General features: G+C 36.6%; 1 long non-coding RNA gene across 5 annotated transcripts in view; it reads left to right on the forward strand.

Moving 5' to 3' along the window:
- LOC110360291 (uncharacterized) overlaps positions 1 to 25,563 on the forward strand; it is a 74,827-nt gene extending 49,264 nt beyond the window's left edge. For all 5 annotated transcript variants that reach the window (XR_010469172.1, XR_010469173.1, XR_010469174.1 and 2 more), the window contains one exon: positions 533 to 25,563. This is a non-coding gene — a long non-coding RNA (uncharacterized LOC110360291). The remainder of the gene's footprint in view (positions 1 to 532) is intronic.
- The last annotated feature ends 587 nt before the right edge of the window (positions 25,564 to 26,150 follow it).

The following is a 26,150-nucleotide window of genomic DNA, read 5'->3' on the forward strand; positions in this document are numbered from 1 at the left end:
TACTGTACTGCAGATGTACATCCATCTGATTCTGATGTATGACTGAAGTTCCCAAGAATTACTGAAATATAATGCTAAGTAGCATCGATCAAAAAATTGTAACAATAAAAATGAAATTAAGTTTAGATATTAAGTTGTCCCGTTGTTTGGGTTACCTGGGTTATCTTAGAAAACGAGATACCGTGATTAGTAAAAAAGGGAAAGAGAAAGGGAAAGAGGTCTGTTTGGTTTTAGGTTGTTGTTTTGTTGTTGTTATTCTTGTTTGTTTTGTTTGTTTGTTTGTTTGTTTGTTTGTTGTTTTTTTGCTTTTTCCATTTGATCTAGCTGGTCAATGGACTTTGGGGAAAAGCTGCACTTTGGATGAGGGACACAAAGAATCTCACATCACTTTATTATGCCCACCAGCTTCAACAGTCTTGCGAAGTAAAATAAACCATTCACAACAGCCATTAATATCATCCTACATTATAAACATTTATGCAATCTATAATGTAAGCAGGGTATCATAGCCATGCAACTTTATCTTCTACAGAACACAGAAGCAGCTCATGAAGCTTTCGAGTTAATTCTTCATGGAATTAGAACAGATTTTAATCAAAGAAGAAGAAAGAGAAGAAGAAAGAGAAGGGGAGGAGGAGGAAGAGGAGGAGTAGGAGGAAGAAAGAAAAAGTAGAAGGAAACTGTACCTTTTCAAATTGCCAACACTACAGAGCTTACCACTGGCACTATAATTTTATTTTTAATGTTGGGATTTTGTTTGTTTTTTGACTGTTCATTGTCGTTTTTGTTTTGATTCATTACTGTTCAAGTGTTAGCCACTGGGTATTTTCAGTCCTGTGTTTATTAAAAGGAAGGATCATCAATTTCCATTTTTCCTGCGAACACTTACAGAGTCAGTTTTATTCTTCTTCCTAGTATAATCTAAAAGTGTTAATTATTTCCTGTAAAGATTGAAAATCAATAAAAATTGTGGTGGGTACTGGAATAAAAGTAGGACTGCAAACATGGAGCAGTTTAAGGGCAATATGGATTGCTAATGTGGGTATTAAGAAACTTGGTAGAAAAATGAGGGATGTGAAAAAGGGAATGATATGTACATTTTCCCTGGGAAGAAGTAAAGGACAAGGGAGGAAAGCAAGAATGAGGGAACAGAGATTTGAAGTCGTCTGTGTGGCAGGCACAGAGCATCCCTACTTGAGGGGAAAACCAGAAGAAGATAGACATGTGACAGTGGAGAATAAGGGACACATAAAGACCCTGATTCAAGGCAGTAAGAAGGGTCTCCAGTATACTAAAAGAGAAGAGCTGGTGCAGTGCATTGGACTAAGCCAACAAGAGACATGCCAGATGCAATGCTTGCTCTGATGGCAGAAACATCCCAGTGGGAAAAAAGTGAGCTGTATGAAAAATGAAAAGAAACAAAAATCCTAAACAAAGGAAAAGCCTGTGGAAATGCTCATTGGTTTGCACCACTGCACGTTCCAAAAGTTTTTTAGAGCAGTGTTTACAACCCAGATAACCCATTTCAAGCCAAGTGTGTGCATGGGTGTGTGCGTGGGTGTGTGCGTGCAGAAAATAAGCCACTAGCTCTTCATTACAGAGCTGCTAGTTTTCATAGCAAAATGTAAGAAATGCAGAAGGCAGACAGCCAGTATTACAGATCTCTCATAAACAGCTTTGAATAAAGTGACCTGCTCTTTATTCACCAACCTAGGAGCTTTTTCAGATAAAATTTCCACCTACTTCCTCTCACATTCTTTTCAAATTTTGAACTAGATCTTCTAGTCCAGCCAATATCACAGGGAGGTATTGTTTAGGATTTAAGAGTATTATCCTTCTTCTCCCACAGACTGCAAGGCTGGTTCCGCTTCCTCCCTACAGAGCTAAGAAACTAATTTTCATGATCTTGAAAAAGAGAAACCTTTTCTGATAGCTTTTCCCTTGAATGCTTGATGTGTAGAGCTGTGTTTCTTCCCTCCACAGGGGTGAAGACTCAGAAAATCTGAGCAACTAACTGCGCCTAAGTATTTACACTTCAATATTTTATTAAATGATCACTTAGTATTATCCACTCAGTACAACAGGAGCCAGCTACAAGACTCCCTTAAGACTACAAGAGACAAATCTGCAGAATGTTGCACTTCTTTCTTTAGGACCAAGTCTAACCATAAAAGTGCATAGCCCAACATGGACCAGTTGTGTTACACCCACCTTGGAGCAAATACAACCAACCTTCCTGCTTCAGCATAGTTGAAGCATAATGCTGCTGGCTTTTGGGTCTTGCAAAATTTTGAGAGGTGCTGTTGCTAAGCTAGAGAAAGGAGAAATAGCAGCTAAGAATTTGGAATAATTTCTGTTTCACTGTGTTCATTTTTTGTTCATCTGTTACACTGTGAGCAGCTCACTGCACTGCTAGCTTATTTTTGTGTTATCGTGGTCACAGACAGCCAGCAGGGACTATATGTCTCAGTTTTTCAAACACTGTATGAGGCCAAACACATTTCTATTGCCTTCCTTCAAAGTTCTAATAGTTTATCTCATGGATTTCCTTATATTTGAGGTAGGTACAATGCCAAATATGCCAGGGGGCTGGCCTTTGCCTACAATATGTATTTTAGGATCCCTAAAACTCATTTCTCCTAATCTCATCCTGGTCAACAGGAAGAACTCTGCCTGTCCTTAACAGGGCTGGACAGGTTTGGTGAGTTATTCTATGCTTTCAAAGAGCTGTGTGCATAGCAGATGTCGTTACAAAGCGTGTGTGCTTGATCATACAGAATAGGAAATAGTGACCAGAGCTAGACTGAAAACCTGGCCCTATCACTTCAAAGGAAAGAAGAAGAAAAGAAAAATAATGTTACCTTCTGAACAGCTTTTGTATTTGCACACACTAAGGTTAATCAAATCTTATTCTTCAGAGTCTATGTTTGATTAACACTTCCTCTTATTTGTGATTCTACTCTTAGCTGCAGAAAGAAGAGAGTTCATGTTGGTTCTAGGATATTTTTGATATTTTTTTTCTGTTACTCACCACAGAAACTTTGAAAACCAGTGGCGGTGCTGAGAAATGGTCTACACAGAACAGCTCTGTTTCAACAGAGAGATTGGGAAGCCTGCAAGTTTTGATGTGTACTAGAAAATAAAATTATATTCTCCTTATTATGGTTAAGTGCCTGCCTTCTTCTGAATCTTTATGACTGAAATGGATTATTTTTCTACGAACTCTTGAGGTAGGGAAGATCTCACACTCCTTCAAACTAAGGAATGTGAATTAGAAGTTATTTTTGCATTGTGATTTAACTCATGGAGAAACTAAACTAAAGCAAGTGTTGTATTTTGTTTTGTTTCTTTAAACTCTCATAGATAAGTAAGAACAGCCAGAAGGAAATCTGGGTTCTCGAAATCCTCAGCCGCCTTCTCTCTCTCTCCTGTTTGTGAGATACTCTTCTTTCTGTTAATCTTCAAAGTCCTGTGTTGAACTACCTCTTCCTTTTGGCATTTATTTATTTTCTTTTTAGTTATTTTGACTTGTAGATTCTGAGAGGCACTAACTCTGTCCATTCAGTATAGCACTATCAACTTCACTAATTTTCTGGTAATTTACTCGTTGGGGTCTGTAAGAGTTTATGATAGCAAGGTCATGGAACTACAGGCATTTGTAATTTCATGAAGAGTTTAAGGTGTGGGTAATTTGCAATGTAGTTATTAGGGACATAAGCACCTGTGTGCATACCTGGCCTTACTGACTGTCACAGGGGTGAAGTACGTACCAAAGCTGCCCATCTTATCTAACAATATATTCAGCACTGTCAAGGAGGCACAATCTGTTGAGAACACTGCACTCCTTCCAACATTATCACCTGGGTTTGGCCTGTTTCAGGTGATTCATGTTTTGAAGAATTTTGGAAAGTAGATTTTTCACTAAAAATAATAGCAAACAGGAGAGTGGGTTGCATGATAACCTTAGGAATTAAATGGGCAAAACTGCAACCTTGAATTGAGGGTATATGGAATGTGAGGTTAATGTCTCAGAGAGACCATTAGGCTGTGTGTATTTTGTAGCTGTAGATATCGTGCAACCTTGAATGGTACCATGGGTTAATTATTCTACCCTGGTAGACTTCTGAAAGGAAATGTATTTTGGCTTTCTGAAGACCACTGTGGGAAACAGAGGGAGAAGCTTTAGGCAAGATACAGTTTTCATCACTTAGATAAACTTTCTCATTAAGCAACTTGAAGAAGTCAAGTTTTATGTTATGTCTGACCCTTGTTATTTTCTTCCTATCTGCTTAAAAAGAAGCAGCAATCAAATGTCACATTGCAAAGTCCAAATCCAACTGAATTTACAGGAATTATGACAGAGGATAGGTGGATTTGTACCTTAAACTACTTACCTTAAAGGATCTAAAAGACTTGTAGCCCCAAATTACTTTGCATAAAAATTACACAGATCTGGTCCCTGTTGGGTGTACTGCCATCACACATAAAAATGACATTCAATAGCTGTATATTTCTTGATGAAATACCTAACCAAAACAAACAAACAAACAAACAAACAAACAAACAAACAAACAAGAACAAACCCAGGGAAAAAAAAAAAAAAAACAAACAACTGAACAATTAAAACAAACAAACAGTCCTGATTTTGTGAAGGAAAGTAGTCAATGTAAAGTAACTACTTAGATGGCAATACATCTGATCTTCTCAGACTGACCTTACTGTTTTAATTAAAAAAAAAAGATATATATATGGATTACAGGGCTTTTTCTAGTTACAGATTGTCATGATTTTATAGGTTTACTCCCCCTGCTCCTGCAGGGGGATTGGACTGGATGATCCTTTGAGGTCCCTTCCAATCCCTAACATTCTGTGATTCTGTGGTACCTTGTGCAAGAGAAAATGACTATTTCATCTAACTTGTATAAAGCAGCACAGAGAACCTTTCTAGTTCATTTTTCTTAGTAAAAATGTCAATAGCAATTCTCTCCATTATGAACTGTAGGTTTATTTGGAATAAAGAATTGTCCTTAATTAAATTACATTTCCAGGTTTTAATATGTTTATATTTTCATTGCAGTGATGAGAGCAGCAGTTCACTCTCAACTGTCTGCTCTCACCACTTTCTTAGCTACAAGAAATAAGATGAAATTTAGTGGAGCATAGACTTTTATTTTATGTTACATTGGATTTTCAGAATAGTTTTTGTATTTATTTATAAGGTTTATCAGAACTTGCTAATTTAATCTCTTTGAAAAAATGTGTCATCAGGCTTTTAATGAATGATACATTGGGAAATAGGGAATTGATAATGTTTTGCCATTTCAATACGATCTGAAATTCTAGTTTAGATCTACACTTAGGAATTATTTATATCCTCTTATGTCATATCAATTTAAATAATATTCCACTCATTGAGGCATAAAGAATAATGTTAATATTAAAGTTTCTATTTAGAATTTGCTAATTGCACATGAAGGGGTTATATCTGCTGCATTCAGGGTTTTTTAAATTTAATTTTATTGTATTAGAAAATCTATGAGGTTAAATCTGCAGAAATTATTGCTTTTAAATGTTGTATAATAAGAATCTTGCTGCTGTTATGAGCACTGAAAAATGTGCCTTCATCTCAAATAAGCCTTGTTAAAGCTACAGTTCTGGAACTGCCAGGATTTAATACTAAATTTGGGCCCAATCCAGCCCAGCTTTACTCATGTGAGTATCTCCATCTCCTCTGAAGAAATTTGTGCCTGAGAACGGGTTACTGCAGATTTCTCTGCAAAGCTGTTGATGTGGGTAAAAGCTGAAAACGGGGAAGAGAAAATGTGAATGTACAATTGCCACCTATTTATGTATCAAACCCCCAAAGTATTATGTCTCCAAAATGTGCCTTTTAGAGGTGATCTTTGCCAGGGATAGAATGACAAAATGAAGTCTCTGTCAAGGTATTGAAGGAGGCTGAAGATGTATTTTGTCCTCTCTCCACACACCTGGGTCAAGTGGACAGTATCACAGGCTTGCAAGAGGGACAAGAACTTGACAGCTTTATGCAGGTTTGAGGAGGCTCCTCTGCCCCCTGCCCACTCTTATCTCCTGCTCTGTGATGCAAAGGGCCAAACCCAGGAAAGCATATTGTAAATAATGGCTTGCTTGATTTGAACCCTTAGGGGAAGTCACCAGAAGCATTCTGGTCCCATGGGAAAGAAAAATATTAAAGCAAATACAAGCCTATTGACTACTGAAGTCAAGTGGAAAACATTCATTGACTTCAACCTCAGTAGGAAAAGACCCAATATTACTGTAAAACTTAGGGACTTAAGTGAGTGACACTTTGCCTGTTGCAATGACAGACAACAAATCAAATTATCTTGCTTTATGCTTTAAACACAGATACTGAACCTGATTATCTTCTTACATTCATGCAGTGACATAAATCGGGAAGAAATCTCTTGATGACAGCAGGATTACATCATCATCAAACTGATCAGAGAGAAGAATTAGTCACATTTTTTGTGACTAATATTTTAAAAATGCAGATATTTTAAAAATGTGGAACCTCAAATGTTTCAGGTTCACAGAACAGAGAATCTCCTTCTGCAAATGTGTGCTTTTAAATTTAGCCCTAGGTTAATCTGAACAAGTTTAATACTGCATTTTAGACAAACATCAAAGAATGAGGATCCTTATCCTAGTTTGAAGCTGCTGAGTTTGAGGCATCTAGTTGGGAACCTTCCCAGGACAACCTACCTTATTAGATCAATTTTGCATCCTAATTGGTGCCATGAAAAGAAACAATAATCAATTAAGTTGTCAAATAACTAACAAAGGGCTCCTGAATTTCCAGAGATTTTTTTTTTTTTTAAACATAAAGTGGGAACTTCTATATAATTTCCAAACAAAATAGACATTTTTGTATATACATGAGTATGTGCATGCACACACACATAATTAAGGTTCTTCTTAATATTATTGCAATTATTTCCCTTCAATCTTTAGTACTCCTTTGGAAGGAACACTACTGAGTTCCAACGATGACACTGATAGCTGAGAGGCATTCATTTCACACTGGCTAATTAAGTATGTGAAGGCCACGTAAAGGATTGGTTCTATCAGCACAGATTCACCATCAACAACCTGTCCCCTGCAGGGTTAAGAAGAAGACATTAAACGATCATCTGTCCCATACACCAAATGACAGTTTCAAGGTAGTAAATGAAGGCTGAGGTATTGAGGGATAAACTTCATTTTTAGCTTTACTACCAAAGGAAGAAAACTGTTGAGGAATATCACCTTCTAAAAGCTTGGAGAGGTCTAAGCAGAATTTTTCATTGTCTCTTTTTTAATGTGTTTACCAGAGATGCTCCTTGGGAGAATTCTCATTTCAATGAATGTTCAGGCTATGCAAATCTTGAGCTCACAGCTGACACCCCTTGCAAGCCCCGCCTGCCCTCCTCTAGGGATGAATTACCCCTCCGGTACAAATTACACATGCACACCAGATGGGGTGAATTGAACACTCTAACTAGAAACAGAGGGAGGATGATCTTGTGTTTAATATGAAGGTCAGGGACTCAAGAGACTTTGATTCTATTCCTGGCTCTGCCCCAGACCTTGTATAACTTTGGGTGACTTGTTTAATCGTTCTGCCTTGGTTCTTCTCATCTATAAAATGGGAATGGTAATATTGTATTACATTGCCAGGGTGTTACAAAACTAAATGACTGCTTATAAGACGTACTGCAATCTGTAACTGAAAAAGAATGCAGACAGGCCATTTATTACTGTTAATAATTTGGGGCAGGAACTTTCTTTATGTCTTCTAAAAAAATATATATCTATCCAGCTTTATGAGTTTATTTTTAGGGACAGTTTGGAGTAATTTCTCTGTAAGAATCAAAATATGATGCAGAAAGAAAAACTGTGAGAATATATATGTGTGTAAGTGCATGGGTGTGCATATAGATATATATGAAGAAATACTAGTGGATTAGCTTTAAAAATGTAGGTGGGATAGTAAGGAAGGAAGAACTACTTCGTGGTGCTCACAGTTATTTGTCTTTTCAAACATTGCAAAATAAACCAAACAGGAAGCAAATATTTTATCTTTTGGAAATTTTTTTTGTGATGGTAGTATAGTTTTGTTTTTTTTTAATCTATATTATTTGCATCTCAATTCTGAAAGAAATAACCTACTGATCAAGTAAGTATGTTGCACACACACACACACCCTCTTTCAGAGAAAAAGCAAAGTGTTTGACTGTTTCATGGTATTTATGTCACATTTCATATCCAGATAGACTCATTGATCAATTTTTTTTACTAAATTCCCTCCCCTTTTCCCAGACTACTGCTTCTGTTGTTGATTAGACAATTAAAACCCTAAAAATATGTCTCTGCCCTAATGGAATGAAACAAGCAGATTTACTAAATTTACATGAATGTATTCTGGTACCAATGAATGACAGCTCTCTAAACATCTCTCTGGATTACTATGCCATTTTGCCATTATATAGGATCTCTATATTAGAAGATCTGGAAGTATTTTCTGGAAAGTATTTCATTAATTAACACTAACTCTCCTATCTTCCTTCTGCTGGAGTAAAAATTTTATTTATTTTTTTTTTTTCATTAATTTCAATGGCAGCTGGAGGTCAGGCTACAAGATTAGTACCCTTGTAATGTGTCCACGGCCAACTCTGCCCAGAACAAAGAAGTGACACAGCTCTCTTTTTTTGTAGACTCTTCTGTCTAACAGTCTTATCCAGGTAACTTTTTGCATACTGATGTGCTCCTGGATTGAGTAAGACAGGATCTGGCCCTATGTAATCAAATGCCCTCTCTGATTTGCTCTTGTTGGTAAAGTTTCAATTATCAAATATTCTGATACAAATTCTCGCCTGGATTGAGAAGTGATTTATTTTAATGGAACAGTATCAAGGCCCCTCTTTGTTCCTGCCCTCGTACACCTAGGAAAGAAAGGACATCCTTTTTCTCCCTCAATGAGCCTGCAAATCACTATTCCCCCTGGAGTCTGAATATCTATTCAAAAAAAGTAGCTAACTCAGAATCTGTTCTCATCTTCTCGTTCCTATAATTAAAGTTTTAAATCCTCAACTGTAGAGGTCAAATAGCACATGTAGAACATTTGTACTCCAGCTTACTGACTGTCAGTATAGGGCCAAATCCTTAAGGTTCTTTTTGCAGCCAATGAAGTCAACAGAATTTTTCCTGGAGTTAGTGACAGATTCAGTATGTTCCCATTTTGAAGATCAGTAAACTAAGGAAAAGAATTATTAGGTACCTACCTATGGCATAAGAAGGAACTGTCTAGACAGACTCTTTGAAACATTTGGTTGTCAAAGCTGGGGCTCCAAACATTAAAACCACCATCATTTTTACAAAACTGAAGAGTGCAAGACTAAAATAACCCATTTTGTGGAAGCAAAAAAAATGTGACTGAAGAGACCTGGGTTTACTTTGTTGATTCTGTCAAAGATTTTTGATCCTGATGAATTCAGGTACTTGTCTGGTACATTAGACTCCCACTATGCAATAGGCTAAAAAATAGATTTCCATTATTATTTGCTGAAGACAAGGTCTTCAAGACAAAATGAACTTGCCATGAAGGATGACATTTACATGCATGTGTACATACATAAGTACCACGAGAATGGTCAGAGGGATGGAACACCTCTCCTATAGTTGTTCAACTTGGAAAAGAAAAGGCTCTGGGGAGACCTCATTGTGGCCTTTCAGTACTCAAAAGTACTAATACACTATAAGAAAAATAAAGACAGACTTTTTTATCAGGACCTGTTGCATTAGGACAATGGGTGATTCAGTCTAGACATGAGTAAGAAATTTTTTACTATGAGAGTGGTAAAACACTGGAACAGGTTGCCCAGAGTGGTGGTAGATGCCCCATCCCTGGAAACATTCAAGGCCAGGCTGGACGGGGCTTTGAACAACCTGATCTAGTTGAAGATGTCTCTGCTCATTATAGGGGGGGTGGACTAGAAGATTTTTTAAGGTCATAGAATCATAGAGTGTCCTGAGTTGGCAGGGAGGGACCCACGAGGATAATTGAGTCCAACTCCTGTCCCTTCCTATGAAAACCCTGCAGTTCACATCATCACAGTATCACAGTATGTTTGGGATTGGAAGGGACCTCAAAAGATCATCTAGTCCAATCCCCCTGCTGGAGCAGGAACGCCTAGGTGAGGTCGCACAGGAACATGTCCAGGCGGGTTTTGAATGTCTCCAGAGAAGGAGACTCCACAACCTCCCTGGGCAGCCTGTTCCAGTGCTCTGTCACTCTTACTGAGAAGAAGTTTCTTCTCAAATTTAAGTGGAAATCATGTGTCTGAGGGTGTTGTCCTGTCTCTGATTGAATCCTGACAGTCTTGGGACTGTGACACCTCCTTAGGGAACCTGTTCCAGTTCTCCACTACTCTCTGGGTAAAGAAGCTTTTCCTAACGTCCAGCGTAAACTTCCCCGGCACATCTTCCTGCCATTCCCTTGACTTCTAAAGAGAAGAGTTTGGTACCTGCACTTCCTCCTTTCCTTGTGAGGAAGCTGTAACCATGATGAGGTCTCCTCTCAGTCTCCTTTTCTCCAGGATGAACGAATCAAGTGACTTTAGCTGCTCCTCATACGGCTTCTTCTCCAAACCCTTTCACCAACTTTGTAGCCTCTTCTGGACACTCTACAGTAACTTTGTATCTTTTGTATCCTGTGCCATCCAGACCTGCACACAGTGCTCCAGGTGAGGCCGCACCAGTGCAGAGCAGAGCAGGACAATCACCTCCCTCACCCAGCTGGCAATGCTGTGCTTGATGCACCCAGGACATGGTTCCCCTCTTGGCTGCCAGGGCACAATGTTGGCTCATGTTCAACTTGCTGTCGAACAGAACCCCTACATCCCCCTATGCAAAGCTCTTTTCCAGCATTTTGTCCCCCAGTCTGTATGTACAGCCAGGATTGCTGTGTCCCAGGTGCAAAATCCAGCACTTGCTCTTGTTGAACTTCATGCAATTGCCAATTTCAAACACAAACCATTCTATGATTCTATGATTCTATATGTGAATTTACATGCTTGAGTTAGTTCAGCAAATTGTGTCCCACTCATGACTGCCCAGGCATGTAGCCTGCAGGTTATGAGTCCACCACATAACTGGGAGATGGTGGGGGTTTGTGTATAAAACTGCTCCTACACTCTCACATCAGCTACAGTGTAGAGACACTCAGTCTTTTGCATCCTTTGATTATTGGCTGTGCAGACCACAAAATGTGAAAAAGTTTTTCTTCTGTATATTTACAGCACAATGAGAGACAGAGGGTTTCTGAACACTAGGAGCCATTGTATATCGTAAATTGCAGACAAAGTAGATTGAAACAGGATGAAGTTTGAACCTCAATGTCATTATAATCAAATATAACATGGGTTGGTCATTATTACTCCTAAACTTTCCCTCTTCAACCTAGAAGTTAAAAACCAGATGCAAACTTTTAGATTAAAGCCCCCCCAACACTTCAACTCTTGCCTCTACTGGAAGTGAGAACAACATATTTAGTTATTGCTGACATATATTAACTTGCTGCTAAATGAAATTTAATTTGAAGTGTTGTGTTGGATCATTTATTTTGTTTTCTTTTTCCTACCGTCTATGCGGAGTTTCTGCGTCTCCATAAACTAACTCCTCTAAAAACTACTAGCAGGGCCTTGTGGTGAAACAGATGTTTTACCTGTTGCTCTATTATAATTAATGTTGCACCTACTGAGCATAATCTGCTAGTTGATGTTGAACCTCACATAATCTTGCAAATGTTTCTTCTGCTACTTCTCTCTCTTTCTTGACTAGGGATATATTTTCTGGGCGTCACTCCCTAAATATTTGGTGGGAACACTGGTCTGAATTAATTCCACTTGTCTTCATTTGACTACCTAAGAACCTGAGTAAAGAATACCTACTCTGTGAAGTCAACAAAGAGGAAGACAGGCATCTTTGCAGGTGCTGAAGATTTTAAGTGGCCATCACTGTCTTATTATAATTATGCTTGTGATGAAGCTCTCCTGTGAGTAGAGGAATAACACTGTATGTGATGAAGACAGGCAATTGCAACAAGAGAAGATAAACAATATACCATCATCTCAGCTGAGTAGTATAGGAGTAATTTGATTTTACTTACATGACAATGTGGGCCACATTTGGGTGTTTAGTTTCTTTTGCACTTCACTTTGTCCTTCTATATCATTATTAACAAATGCTGATGTTCTTGGTCAGCATAACACAATCTCTATTTAGCAAAATTCTAAAATAAAAAAATAAAAGGGGGGGCTTGCATAGAGAGGGTGTTTTTACTAACATAGGTATGGATGAAAACAGTAATACAATTTCTGCAGACTTCAGAAGAACAGGCTTCAACAATTGTTCTACCTTTCATACTGCAGTCTATTTGAGTGCAAAAATGCAGGCAGGTTTGTAAAGACACCTACAACAAATGAACACACAAAGCAAAACAAAAAAAGCCAGCCTAGGATTACACTAAGTCTTATTATTAAAAAAATAATTTTTAAAAAATCCACCTCTCCCTTCCCATAACTGGGAATCAGAACAAAAATCTCTGAAAAATAAAAGCTGTTTGGTTGATTATTAAGTAAAATATTCAGTGACAAATTTCATTATATGTATCTTTTTTTCAGGCAAGCGGTAACATTTATGTTATACAAACAAGGGAATTTGAAAGGAGAAGGTTTCAGTCCACACAATCAATATCCATAAGTAAAATTTACTTTAGACATATATTTTATTTGGAATTCATGTGGAATAATCTATTTATTTTCACACAGAAGCACAACAAACATCGTAAATAGGACAATCTTGTCACTTTTTTACTTTGTAGAACCCCTGGAAAGAAAAAGAAATTTTGACTCATCACACACTGAGAACAGCACATTATGTCACATTTTCCATTTCTTTTTCCTTCAGAGCTCAGACATTTGCACTGATTACAAATGGCCAAAATAAATCTCAACATTTTCCCCATAAACAGAAGACTCAGTTTCTACTACCTGGTTGACTTCATTGATTAATTGATTAAGTTGTTTTATAATAAAATTTTAAAAAATAAAAAAAGATTTAAAAAAATAAAATAAACAAAATAAAAAATAAAATAAAATAAAATAAAATAAAATAAAATAAAATAAAATAAAATAAAATAAAATAAAATAAAATATAATATAGAAATCATCTTTCACCCTAAGTCACTCCAGTGCTTTAATCTCCCACTGAAGTCCATAAGTCATATCTAGAGGTGCATAAAAAGTGATGGGCTCAGGCTACACTGTGATAAGCAAAGTCTGAGCTGGAGTGAGAGGAAGAGTGAGTATGTGGCTCCATCCCACACAGATCTGCATCACATTAGGTAGATGCAGGAGCAGCTTGCAGACTGTGAGATACACTAACTGAACCAAGACTTAGGTATCATAACTCCCATTACACCTGCATTAAAGTCTAAGCTTCAAGAAAATGTATCTCCACTCCTCTTGTGGAAAGTGATAGTAGAAACCCAGATTATATCACCAGATCAGGTAGCCTGTCTATCTTTTGACTCTCTGGTGGATCCAACATCTGATACGTGAATACAGCCCATTGAGGACAAGTCATATTCATAAGCATTTTGGGAAAGTGTGCACCTGTAGTGACAGCTGAGTTGGATGAAAAGCGTGAAATTCCCTCATCAGTTATGTCAAGAGTGAGATCCCCACTGAGACACACTGGGTGGATGGTGACAGTGTCTAAACTGTGATCCACTGAACCATCCTGCTCAAGACTCTGTACTGGAGCACATAATGTCTCACAAATATGAACAGATCCAAATACCATACTGATCTCCAATTACCACAGAAGAACTGCTTACAATTAAGAAAAGAAATACATGCCTACTTCTTTGAAGATTACATGGACAAACTGCAAAAAAGAACAGACAGCTAAAATTAACCCCATTTATATATAGACAGTAGATCAGAACTCCTTCTCCAAAACAATTTGCCAAGTTATAACCAAAACACACCCAGATATTGAAATCAAACATTTTAACGTAACACTGTCTGCTTCTATGTTTTTTTTTTCCTAAAAAAGAGTAGGCTTTTTTTTCATTAAAAAAAACCCCACTATATATATATATATATATATATATATATATATATATATGATCTCACCAGTGTTTACAGCAGGACAATGGACAATGTTTCCTACCCTGTGATAGAACTGCATTACAGAGAGATCTGGCAACTTTTCCAAGGTCATTCATGAAATGCAAACTGTTTTCCCATTATCTATTATGACTTTTGAATTACTGTGAAAGCACAAAGGAGGAGATAGCCCAAGACAGATTATTTTTCTTATTTGAAAAAGGTGTGTGCATATGTTTGTACTTTTATTATCTCATAAATCAGAGTAATCAATAAGGTTAAGTGTGTATTAGAGCCTGAGACTTCTGCTTACCAAAAACTTTGGTATTCTATGTTTTATTATCATAATCAATGGCCTGAAATCAGAATAGCACAGCACTAACATTCTGCCTTTTAATCAGTTAAACTTCTCTACTACAATAAGTAAATTGAAATATTTGGCTAAAAATGAATGCTGGGGCCGGGGATGTGAGAAAAGGAAGACATTTTTTCTTGGTTTTTAACCTCCTTGTCAAGGTTTTCACTGGTACCACACTTTACATTTTCAACTTTATTGCACCTCCAACTGACATGAGGACCGCTAAGTATTTCTGATAAAATCTTGTTCTCTGATGCTGCTCCTTTTCTATTTGCATAGGAACTTTGTCTTGATGGATACGTTTGCCATTCTGAGACTGTAAATACAGTCAGGTCCCTGCAGCTCATGTTATAACCAAGCATCAGCTGAGATTCAGTTGTGTTCTATGGGCACGTAATGAGTCTGTAACAGAGGAGTCATAAAGAAAGTTATCTCAAAGACCTTTCAGTATTTCACCTTTCCTAAGGACTTACATAAGCAGAGATACAATGTGTGTTAATTTGTTAAACTTTGGTAATTTGATGATTGGTCTGAGTCTACAAATGTAACGGTCTCTTATACAGAGGATGCTTGAAGGCAAAACTGTTTTGAATATGGAAAAGCATATAGGACAATGAAGCTGGTGAAGGGCCTGAAGCACAAATCCTATGAGGAGTGGTTGAGGGAACTGGGGCTGTTTAGCTTGTTGAAAAAGAGGTTGAGGGGAGACTGTATCACTCTCTACAACTACCTGAATGAAGGTTGCACGGAGGAGGGTGTTGGTGTCTTCTCGCAGGTAACAAGCGATAGGACAAAAGGAAATGGCCTCAAGTTGCACCAAGGGAGGTTTAGCTGGGACATAAAGAGAAATTTCTTCATGGAAACTGTTGTCAGGCACTGAAAAGGGCTGCCCAGGGAAAAGGTTGAGTCACTATCCCCTTACATGGGGTTTAGTGACAGACTTGGCAGTGCTAAGTAATGGTTGGGCTTGATGATTTTAAAGATCCTTTCCAAGATAAACAATTCTATGATTCTACAGACAAAAAAGTTATCGGACTTTTTAAAGTGGAAGCTATCTCTCTATTACTAATCTTGCAAGTTATTAAAGTAAAATTGATATAGACAGAATTCATATAACAACAACTTAAAAAGATAAAAAGATGCCTATTTGTCTTTACCTTAACTCTGCACCAGCATTTCATAAGGGAAACAACCTTGCTTTATTTTATGGAACTTGTTCTTCTTGAGATCTTTAAGTTATCATCATTATTCAGTGAGAAGAAAAGATATTTCAGACTTGGTCTATCAATTTTTAATTCTTTTTCTTTAGTTAGCCACCTTCACCTTTTCAACAAATTAGTGCCTCGGAATTTAACCTTCGTCTCTAATCCTTCTGAGGTTTCTTCTCATAACTCACTTCTGGAAGAATATTAGTGGATGTGAGTTTTTTCCCAGGGAGAGATATGCCATCCTTCTATTTTAAATCAAAACCTGTTTTTTCAAATTAGCCAAAGGAGACTGACTTAAAGTGTCCTGCGAAAATTTTTCAGTACAGTCCCTGAATATTTTGCTCTGCTCGCTTTAAAGTACGTGGGTTAGAAGTGGACTTAAAGGGAAAGGAAAGAGCAAAAGGAACATAATACTTGAGTGTTTCAGACTTTTCACTTGCAACAGAAGTGGGCAAACAGCATAGCCCACTCTTCATGAAATAATTATTTTGATCTTATAATAAAGTAAGCTGGATACAGATAGGAGCAGAATAAATTGACCAATCCAATATCCAGAATGGTCCAGCTAATTTTTTGTAATAATGAATACTTACACTATTATACATGGAAATATAAAAAAGTCATCTTTCTATCAGACCGAACTGAATTGACAGTTGTATTTTCTGATTGTACATCCAGATTAAGCCCATACAGACTGAGTTTTTGGTCCATTTTCAAAGTCTTGAACTTCTTCCTCAAAGCGAAACAACCAACCAACCAAACAAACAAACAAATATATATATATATATATACAGAGAGAGAGAGAGAGAGAGAGAGTCTAACTATGTGTAGGGAAAAAAAAAAGAAGGAATTACAGGCAGGAATGACTTGTCCACAATTTAAAAAGTAAAGTGTGACAGAGTAGGATGTGTGCACCATGCTTGGAACATTTTCATGTCATGTCTGCAAGTCACCATTGCTAAACCATTATTGTCAAGTAAATATATCTTTCATTGTTATTACCAAGAAAGCGCATTGGGTATAAGTCACTTTTAGAAGAGCTGGAGAATCTACAAAAATGGAAGATGAAGATGGTTGGATGCCTGGTAGGACTTTCCAGATGGGGAGACTGAAACCATGTGGGAATCTCCAGGCTAAAGAGTGGACAGATGGAAGGGCATATGTTTGTTCTTTTGCATTCATGCATAATCATGAATGCTAAAGAAACTCATATCAAGAAGATAATTTCTCACATGAAAAATATTAAAGGGCACTCAGTGTCAATCTGAAACTTTAAACCAAGTTAAAATATCTGAAAGAAAATCTAATACAGATAAAGAATAAAAAGAAAAATCAAACAAAAAGAAAAGTCTAATAAAAAGTCACAAAACCTAGGAGATACATGGAAATGGGATGAAAAAAAATGCATAAAATTTCTTGATTCTTTATTCCTGTTGATTAAAATGTAGGGAATGTCCACTGTATGCTATTGTGCATAAATGATTTCTTCCATTTCTACATAAAAATTAGAACTTTGTTACTTTTGGTAACTATGACACACAAAATAATAATAACTTTTTTTTTTAATCCTTTTTTTTTTTTTTTTTTCTATTTTAATACCATCCTGAATGTGAAATGAAGGCTTTTACTTGTAAGTAAGTTAACATATCTCTTAGGGCTGAAGGTTGGCTTGTTAACTTTGGCAATACCCAAATTATTTTTTTGGTGTTTTACCGTGGAAATAATCTTACTGAACTTAACTGCTGAATTGCATATTTGGAAAATCTGTTTTTCTATCTGAAGCTACCAACTGGACATTCGATTTTGAGGGGATATATTCTTCCATGTTGTCTCATCTATTCTACAGTGAAAGTTAACATAGATATATAGGCTGATGGATAGACTGATCACTAAATGAATATTTTAGACAGATGAATTAAGGTATTGAGAGATAGATATTGCAGATAAATTTTTAGAATTTGTTTTAATTCTATTTTTTTTTCCTACCCTCTATTAAACGTTTTAGTGCTGATGAGAAGTGGACTTCTGTGAAATGTTATAAGTGAATGTATATGAGATCAATAGAGAAGAGGAGAAAGCCAGCACTTTATACTTCAGAACTCTGTGAAATATTGGAATTGGAAAGGAAGGGCTAACGACAGTCCCAAGTGAAAGGTCCTGGATTTGATTAAATATTTAACAAAAAAAAAATCTTCATAAGAAAGTTATGGTAGAAAAATGAGGAGTGGTTTTGCCTTTTGACTTTCAGCTGGTAGTAATGTACTCCATGAAAAGTGCTTTTCCAAGAACATCATCAAATTTCTGATTACTACAGTGTCCTAAAAGAAAACTCTACATCAGGAATGAACATGAAGTGTAATAGTGGTGCTAAAGATAAAAAGAGTATTTACCTGTAGGGGATACAACATAGAGAAATTCAGGTGAGGAAATACAGTGGGAAAACCATCGTGTCTGGAAGGTAAGTTATTTTCTTGTCCGTTTCATATGAGAAAAAATACCAAAGACTTCTTTCTGCACTGAAATTTGGTCAGTGTCTATTCCCATTAAATAACTCTTAGTTTTGAATAAAGATTTTATTTGGTTCAGAATACGAAGTGGGGTCATTTTCACCAGAAAAAGAGACTAGCAAAATTCTTTATCTACCAAAGTTACACCTTACACTATTTGAAATTCCAGTATTATTTCTTTTTCTAACTCACAAGCATGAAACTTATTCTTTCTGACCTCTTAATTATAAAGTATCTCCTCAAGACCAGGTCTAGTCTCTGCAGTACACCATGCTTCACGATGCTTCAAAACTTGATCAGCAGCAGTCATAGCCCCATTCAAAATGAAGTACAGTAATTCCTATTTTAAAATGTATGCATAAATAAATGACAATGGAAAGCTCAGATACATTTAGTTGTAACTTCTAAATGCTGTTCAGTTATAATCTCTAGCAACTGTTCTAGAAAAGCAATGCTAGACTTCATCTACAGTTTATTTCTGGGGACTTTGAACTAGCTGCCTTTCAGTTTCAAGTGTCCCTTACCCTTTTTTGTTGTTGTTGTTTTCTTCTTAATAAGTATTTAATAAATTGAGGAAGGAATGAAAAAGAGAGAGAGGTGAGAAAATTAGATTTCATTTCTCTAACCAATACTCTTCCACTTTGCACACACTGCTGGTGGCCATTCTATGCAGGGTCTTGTAGCAATTTTAATGGACAGTAGGTTCATGTTCAGAATTGTTCTATTTTATTGTGTATTGTCATTTATCCTTTGTCTAAAAATAGAAAGGATGCTTATCATGATGACTGTGGGGGAAAAGAAAACTAAAAAGAGAGAAAATAGGAAGGTAATTAATTCCAAGAAGTTAAATCTCTTATTTATTTTTTTCACTTCCAACTTTTGACTGTGCTTCTGGTTAAGCAGAGCTTGATTATTGGTTCCAAGGCATCAATAAATAGGAAATTTTTAATCTATTGCAATAAACCCTGTTTGAATGTGTACCTATATCCTACCTAGATTCAAGGCCAGGTGTTGGTATTAAATTACTTGAATACTCAGATACTCAAAAGAGAACACAGAGATACAATATGTTCTGCAAAACCCAAAGACTTTTCAGCATATTTCTGAACATTTTGTCTACAATAATCTCTTTACAAACATATATTAATTCAAAGCACACTTGCAATATTATTTTTTCTCTAGTCACAGTGGAAACCACATGGGAATGAGCAAAATCAGGAAGACATACTCAGGTTATTTTTTTTTAGCTGAAAAATAAAAACATAGTATTAACTCAATAGGACAAAAACAGAAGAAAAGGAACACATGACACAGATCAAAGGGCTGATTATGAAAGATTTTTGTCCTTCAGTCAATTACAGATTTCAGGACCTTAGGAAAGTTAGTTTATTTTTCCCCTAATTCACCAGTCCCTAAACTGTACTCTACAACCTTTGGTAGCCTAGGAGGAATTTCTAACCACTACTCAGCACGAGAGTTCTTAAAAGCACTGTAAATTGAATGTTCATTTGAATAAAGATGCACAGCCATTTACAGTGTGCAAAGTACTTGGTAACCTATGTTGAAGGAATACAGTGTAGGCACTAATGTCCTGTTACTTCAGGGAGGAGTTTAAAATGCAAGCATATGTTTCAGTATTTTCACTCCAGGCAGATTAGCCTTAAGTGCCTTATACAATCCTTATTCCTGGATCCAATCTTAATTGAGTCCTATTTCTATTAAATAATGTTATATCTTTCCTCTTTGGAAGGAAACTTGGGTGAAAGCATAAGAAAAAAAAATGTAACAGTTCCTCTCATCAGGAGCTTTCACAGACCAGGACTTGAGTTCACCTCATGGGAAGATCCGGTCTCAAAGACAGACAAAGACCATAGTCTTGCACTAGGTTGAACTAATTTTCAGAGAATCTTAACTTTCATATACATAGCCCAAAATGGGATAAGATGTTGGTACATTTCATCTTTAAAATATAATTAAAGATGCATGCAGAGCACAAAATTCCAAATCCTTCTCTTACCACTACATTATTTTGAGTGTCATTCAACCCATCCCTGAAGTATATGTTTGTATGATGGCTTTGTTCTGTGCAAGCATATTGTACATCAATTTTATTTCAGTATCACACTACAACCTGTACTGACTGTAAAGTCACAGATGCTTGTCTAATCATATCAAAATTTTTACTGTTCAGATTATGAGTAGTTTTCTAGCTTTTTCAATTTCTCCCCACTATCTAGGCCTCCTTTTTTATATAAAATTTGCCATTTTATTGTATATTACAGAAGTGTTTCTCAAATTTGATGTCTTTTTTTTTTTTTTTTTTTTTTTTTTCCCAGTTTAACTGTTGTGGCTAATTATAAGGCAGATTTAAATCTGCATGAATTTTGCAGGCTGCTGCTTGCCTCTCCAGTTCTTTGATTTTCTATTATCAGGCAAATTACTCTAGTGTTGATTGTTAGTATCTTTCCCCTATGCCTTGCCCTCATATGCAGATTACAATCAGACAACGTCCATCTGCTGGGTCATTCTATAAATCCTTTCTCAAAAGACATTTCTTTGTGCTTGATGGCTTCCATTTAACTCTTCCTTCAATATATACTGCACCCCATGCAACATAAATCATTAAAAACAGTCCAAATTCTTGCATTAGCTATCATGCAAGTCTCAGCTTTCTGTAGCTTTTGAGTTACTCAGAAGTCTAAACTGGGGAGACTGGATCTGCTCAGTAGAATTTCAATATTGTCATGCAACTGAATCATTTGGTATCTGAATCACAGCCATATGATCTTCTATCTTTATAGTGTTATATATTTATATAGGGAGAGACAGGCTTGTCTGGTGAAGTGCAAATTTGTTGATCCACAAAATAACAAGAAAGCACTTCATCTTCTGGAGAAGTGACTCAGCCTTTCCATAAGCTCAGGCAAATATTAACACAAGCTATGACTATTTTATATTTCTAAGATTTTTGTAGAAAAAAGTCTTGTCAGTTCTGCAGTATTAGTATGCAACAAAACCTATATGATCTCTCTCTTACATTCTCCCTCTGTCATTACTGCTTGGATCATACTTAAAAGAAAGACAAAGCAGGAAGAAAGCAACAGCACCTGGATCAATTTGAGCCCTACATAAAGCTTTCTATAACCTATATTCCTTTTACTTTTACTGTGGATTGCTGTTTGTGTCCAGTAGACTTGATTCTCCATAATCAAGAGCTCTTGGTGGACACCCAGCAAAGGGCAAAGAACATTCTAACAGCTATTCCCATTGCTGTTCACATTGCTCTGGCTGTGAATAGCAGATTTAAGTCAAAGTAGTTATATTGTCTTACATGTTCTTGGAAACCTGGCTTTCAGCTCTAGTGATGTCATGAGAACTGTGTGTGTGGATGTGCATGTTCAGTTTCACCTATTCACTTGGCCGCCTTGTTACAACTGATAGAAACAACAGCTGATTCTTTGACAGATGCACCTATCCAGCAGCAACAGGATTGAGATCTACAATTACAACTTGATAAAATAGCTGAATATTCAGTTTTCTCATTCCAGTGAAGCAAATTCTCAAATAACCAATTGCAGCTTCTGGATCAGTGCAAAGATCTTTTAAGGCAGACCAGTTGCTTCCAGATAATGAATTTTGGAACCACTCAGAGCTCCAATTACTGAAAATTATATGAAAAAAAAAAAAAAAAAAAGTGCTGGGGTTTTGCAGGTAATTCTGGGCTTGGCAATATAAAGTTTACAAAGGTTGAAACAAACCCGGGATACATAGTTGGGTCATGCAGTGGTTAATTTTTCTTCCAACCCAAAATATATTATTGTCAAAGAAGTCAAATGTGTTTTGATGTGCACATGTTATACAGAGCCCTACAAGATGTAACTGCATCACACTGAGAAAAATAAGAAGCATGGTATTCCCCCCATAAAATCCTCACTGAAAGAAAATTGTCCAAAATGCATATAATCAGCGTGAAAGCACAGTTTACCTTGGTTGTTTAACATGTCAAGCTCTATTAAAACTGATGCTTATTTCCCAAATTCAAAAGAAAGAGCAACTCACTATGCCATTCTTGAAAGAAGAAAAAAATAATAAAATAAATAAATGTATTTAGTCAGGCTCTTTCCAGACCTAACTTGCCTCAGGGTGGCATCAGACTTGTGGGACACTGTGGGTAGTTCTCTCCAGCATTAGGGAGTGTAGTGGAGGTGCTTTGCTAAGTGGGCTTGTGTTCCAGCAGTGTACCTGCTTAGTCAAACTTTACTGTGTTTCAGTTTTGTCATAACTGACAGAAAGGCAAAAACATCTAGTGCTGGACAAATCTTGCTTGTTGCTGAGCTTATCAACTGAGAGTCCTTTGTATTCCATGGAGGGAAAGAGGCACTACTGGGAGGTGATTTGCTAACTTTGCATTTGGTGTCTGAAATTGCTTGTATCAGTTATGCCATAAAAGTGCTATTCATTTCCACTACTGTCATTGAATGTGAGCTGTGATGTCCATGAACAGGCTGGTGCCTGTACTACCCAGGGAGGTGTCACAACAGGCTGGTGCCTGACAATATTCAATAAGTAATTGGACAACTCCCTCAGACACTTGGTGTGAATTTTGGGGTTGTTCTATACAGGGACAGGAGTTGGAATTACTGATCCTTGTGGGACCCTTCCAACTCAGGACATTCTATGATTTTATATTTTTATGATTGTACTCTTCGGGTATAACCTCTATGCTGTGCTAAAATAGTTTGAAGAGGCATCACTGGGCCAAACCTCTGCCTGGTGTAAGCTGGATTGTTCACAAACTTCAGTGAACGCTATTGCTTTTTAGCAGAGGACAATCTGACTCATGTTTGTCAAAGTCACTGACTTTACTTATCTGTTTCTCTTATTTTAACAGTAGAGATAGTTTGAAATGTAAAGATACCACTGTGCCTATGGTTATTTAAAGAGCACTCCAGACTGTTTTGAAATGATTTTGAGAGTTACTAGTTTATGGCTGGAATATATACTCCTTGTTCCTGCACTTGGTGTAACATACAAATATAAGTCTCTCTCTTTGCTAGGTCTGTGGAAATTTAGCTTCTCAGATCTACAGCCAGATATTGGAGAGGCTTAACCTGTAGCTCTACTTTTGAACATTTGAGTTTCTTCTTTTCGAGATTTGCCTGTTTCATTGTCCATTGCACTGACAATGACACTGACCACCTTAGCAGCACAAAAGCGCATTATTCTTTGCTATAGCTGTTTTGAATGCCAAATTTCAACAAGGTACACATTTTCTAGGGAGACTGGGAAGGTTCCTGACAGAGAAATCCTTTTCAGACCACTGAATACTGAGACACTGCCCCAGTTCAGGAACCTCTAGAGATCAAGAAGGATTTAGAGACACTTTATTTCATCTACTTGTACTGATCTTTTTACCCTCCACAAGACATTTGCTTTACACCTCTGTCAGAGAGAGGAGACTGAGCTGGGCAAACCTCTAGTTTGATTTATTTTAGCTGCCCTGATGTTCGTAAGTATTCAGGTCGCAGGTTGTGTTTGTGTGTAAGCACTAACAAACATGACTGTTGTCTCTGCAGTCTGGATAGAACATCCACAGACTTTCTGAGTAGCACTGTCTTTTTCAAAAGGTTATAATTCTGGGAACAAACAGAGTATGCATGTCTACCTGCATTTTGACACTACAGAAATATTAAACAAATAGTTTGGTTACTACTACAAGAGTCATCTGCATACTGTCAACTCTAAATTTTAATCACAAGATTAAATGCAGCTATCCTGATGGTGCAAATCCATTTCACTAGTTTCTCCTCTCAATTGGCCTGGCTCAAACCTGATGAAAGCATGAAAAAAATACTTTCAAGGGTGGTTACATGCATAGAGATTCACAATTATAGGCAGAATGGAGGAAGAGAAAGAAATAAGGTAAAAATCAACTATCAGTTACAGATATTTGATGGAAAATCAGTACCAGAACACTGTTGTAAAATAGCATTTTCACAATCAGTATCAAAAGTGGATATTGAAGACCACTGGATTAAGGAGGGCTAAATTTCCTTTTGTACACAATCTGGAGAAGAAAATTACTGTCTCTGACACTGAGGCTTCAGGAGTCAGAAGAGCCACTGAAATCAAAGAGGCTTCTCAGTCTACTTCTGAATAAGACTTCTTTCATCAGTGTTGAAAATTAGACTAATCTAGATATTTGTCCTGGTTTCAGCTGAGAAAGAATTCATTTTCTACCTCATAGCTGGTATAGTGCTGTGTTTTGGATTTAGTATGAGAACAACGTTGATAATACACTGATATTTTGGTTGTTACCAAACAATGTTTATACCAGGTCAAGGACTTTTCAGTAAGATGTCTGGAGATGGCCAAGAAGCTTGGAGCGGGTACAGCCAGGATAGCTGACCAAACTGACCAAAGTGATATTCCATACCATATGACATCATGCTCAGAATAACAGATGGGTTTAGAAGAAAGAAGGGAGTGACATTTGGAGTGATGGTGTTTGTCTTCTCAAGTAACCATTACACATAGTGGAGCCTGGCTTTCCAGTCAATGGCTGGACACCTATTTGCTGATTGTTTCGCTTTGCTTGGGTGCATGGCTTTTATTTTACTTATTAAACTGCCTTTTCCTCAACCTGCACATTTTCTCACTTTTACTAGTCTGATTCTCTTCCTCATCACACCAGAAGGGAGTGAGCAAATGGCTGCGTGGTGTTTGGTTAGCAGCTGGGGTTAAACCACAACAATGTTGATTTTAAATAGCAAATTGCAAATAATTCTATGGGAAAATATTTCACCAGAGTGGCATGGAATTGGACTTGCAAAAGGGATTTTAGTGTGTTCAGAGTACTAGGAGACTAGAATTACTAGACCCTCAGGGGTCTATTCAATGTCATGTTTCTGAAGTAAGGAAACATAAGAATGTATGTAATGCAATTCATGCAAAGTATCTATCCATATTTCTATGACCAACCCCTTTTCTCTCTGAAAAAAAAAAATTCAAATCAATAATGTTGTTTCAGCAACAAAACAGGCTTTATGCATATATGAGCAATACAAATGAATATTTACTCTAGATTATTTCTGTCACCATTGCTTCCTTGTCTTTGATTATGCCTGCCTCTAGAGCCTTACTTCAGTTTTCATAAATCCCAGATTCTCATGATATCCATCTACTTGCTTCATTTTTGCTGATGTGGTTTTAAAATTTATTTACAAGCTCCTCTATGTAGTTTGTTTTTTGTTTGGTTGTGGTGGTTTTTATTTGCTTTGTTTTTGTTTTTATTTTTTTTAATAAAATAAAAGTTATATATTTGTAAATATAATACTCACTGAGAAACATTGAGTTTTTTCTTACTAACTTAAAGCAATTCTTTAAAGTGAAAATAATACCTTGGCACCAGAAATCATAGGAATAAAGTTCATTGTGGAACATGACAAAGTATTCAGACTGTTCCAATAACTGTTCTTGTGAAAGAGATCCTTCTTTGGACATATAAAGGAAGAAAATATCCTGGTACATTTACCCACATAGTCACATTTTCTCCTGTCCTTATGTTCATTCAGATATGGATCGGCCTTTGATTGCAACATTTTTTGAATAACTTCTATCAAGTAGAAGTGCAACAATTCTATTCTATTCTATTCTATTCTATTCTATTCTATTCTATTCTATTCTATTCTATTCTATTCTATTCTATTCTATTCTATTCTATTCTATTCTATTCTATTCTATTCTATTTATTTATTTATTTATTTATTTATTTATTTATTTATTTTTAATTAAGTTTTCCAGTTGTCTCTTGGAGGGGGGAGGGGAAGGCCGTGACTCAATACGTACCATCCTAGGTTTGCTTTTTATTTTCTCTTGTCTTTCT

Source organism: Columba livia, chromosome Z, assembly GCF_036013475.1.
Source record: "Columba livia isolate bColLiv1 breed racing homer chromosome Z, bColLiv1.pat.W.v2, whole genome shotgun sequence".
Classification (NCBI taxonomy): Eukaryota; Metazoa; Chordata; class Aves; order Columbiformes; family Columbidae; genus Columba; species Columba livia.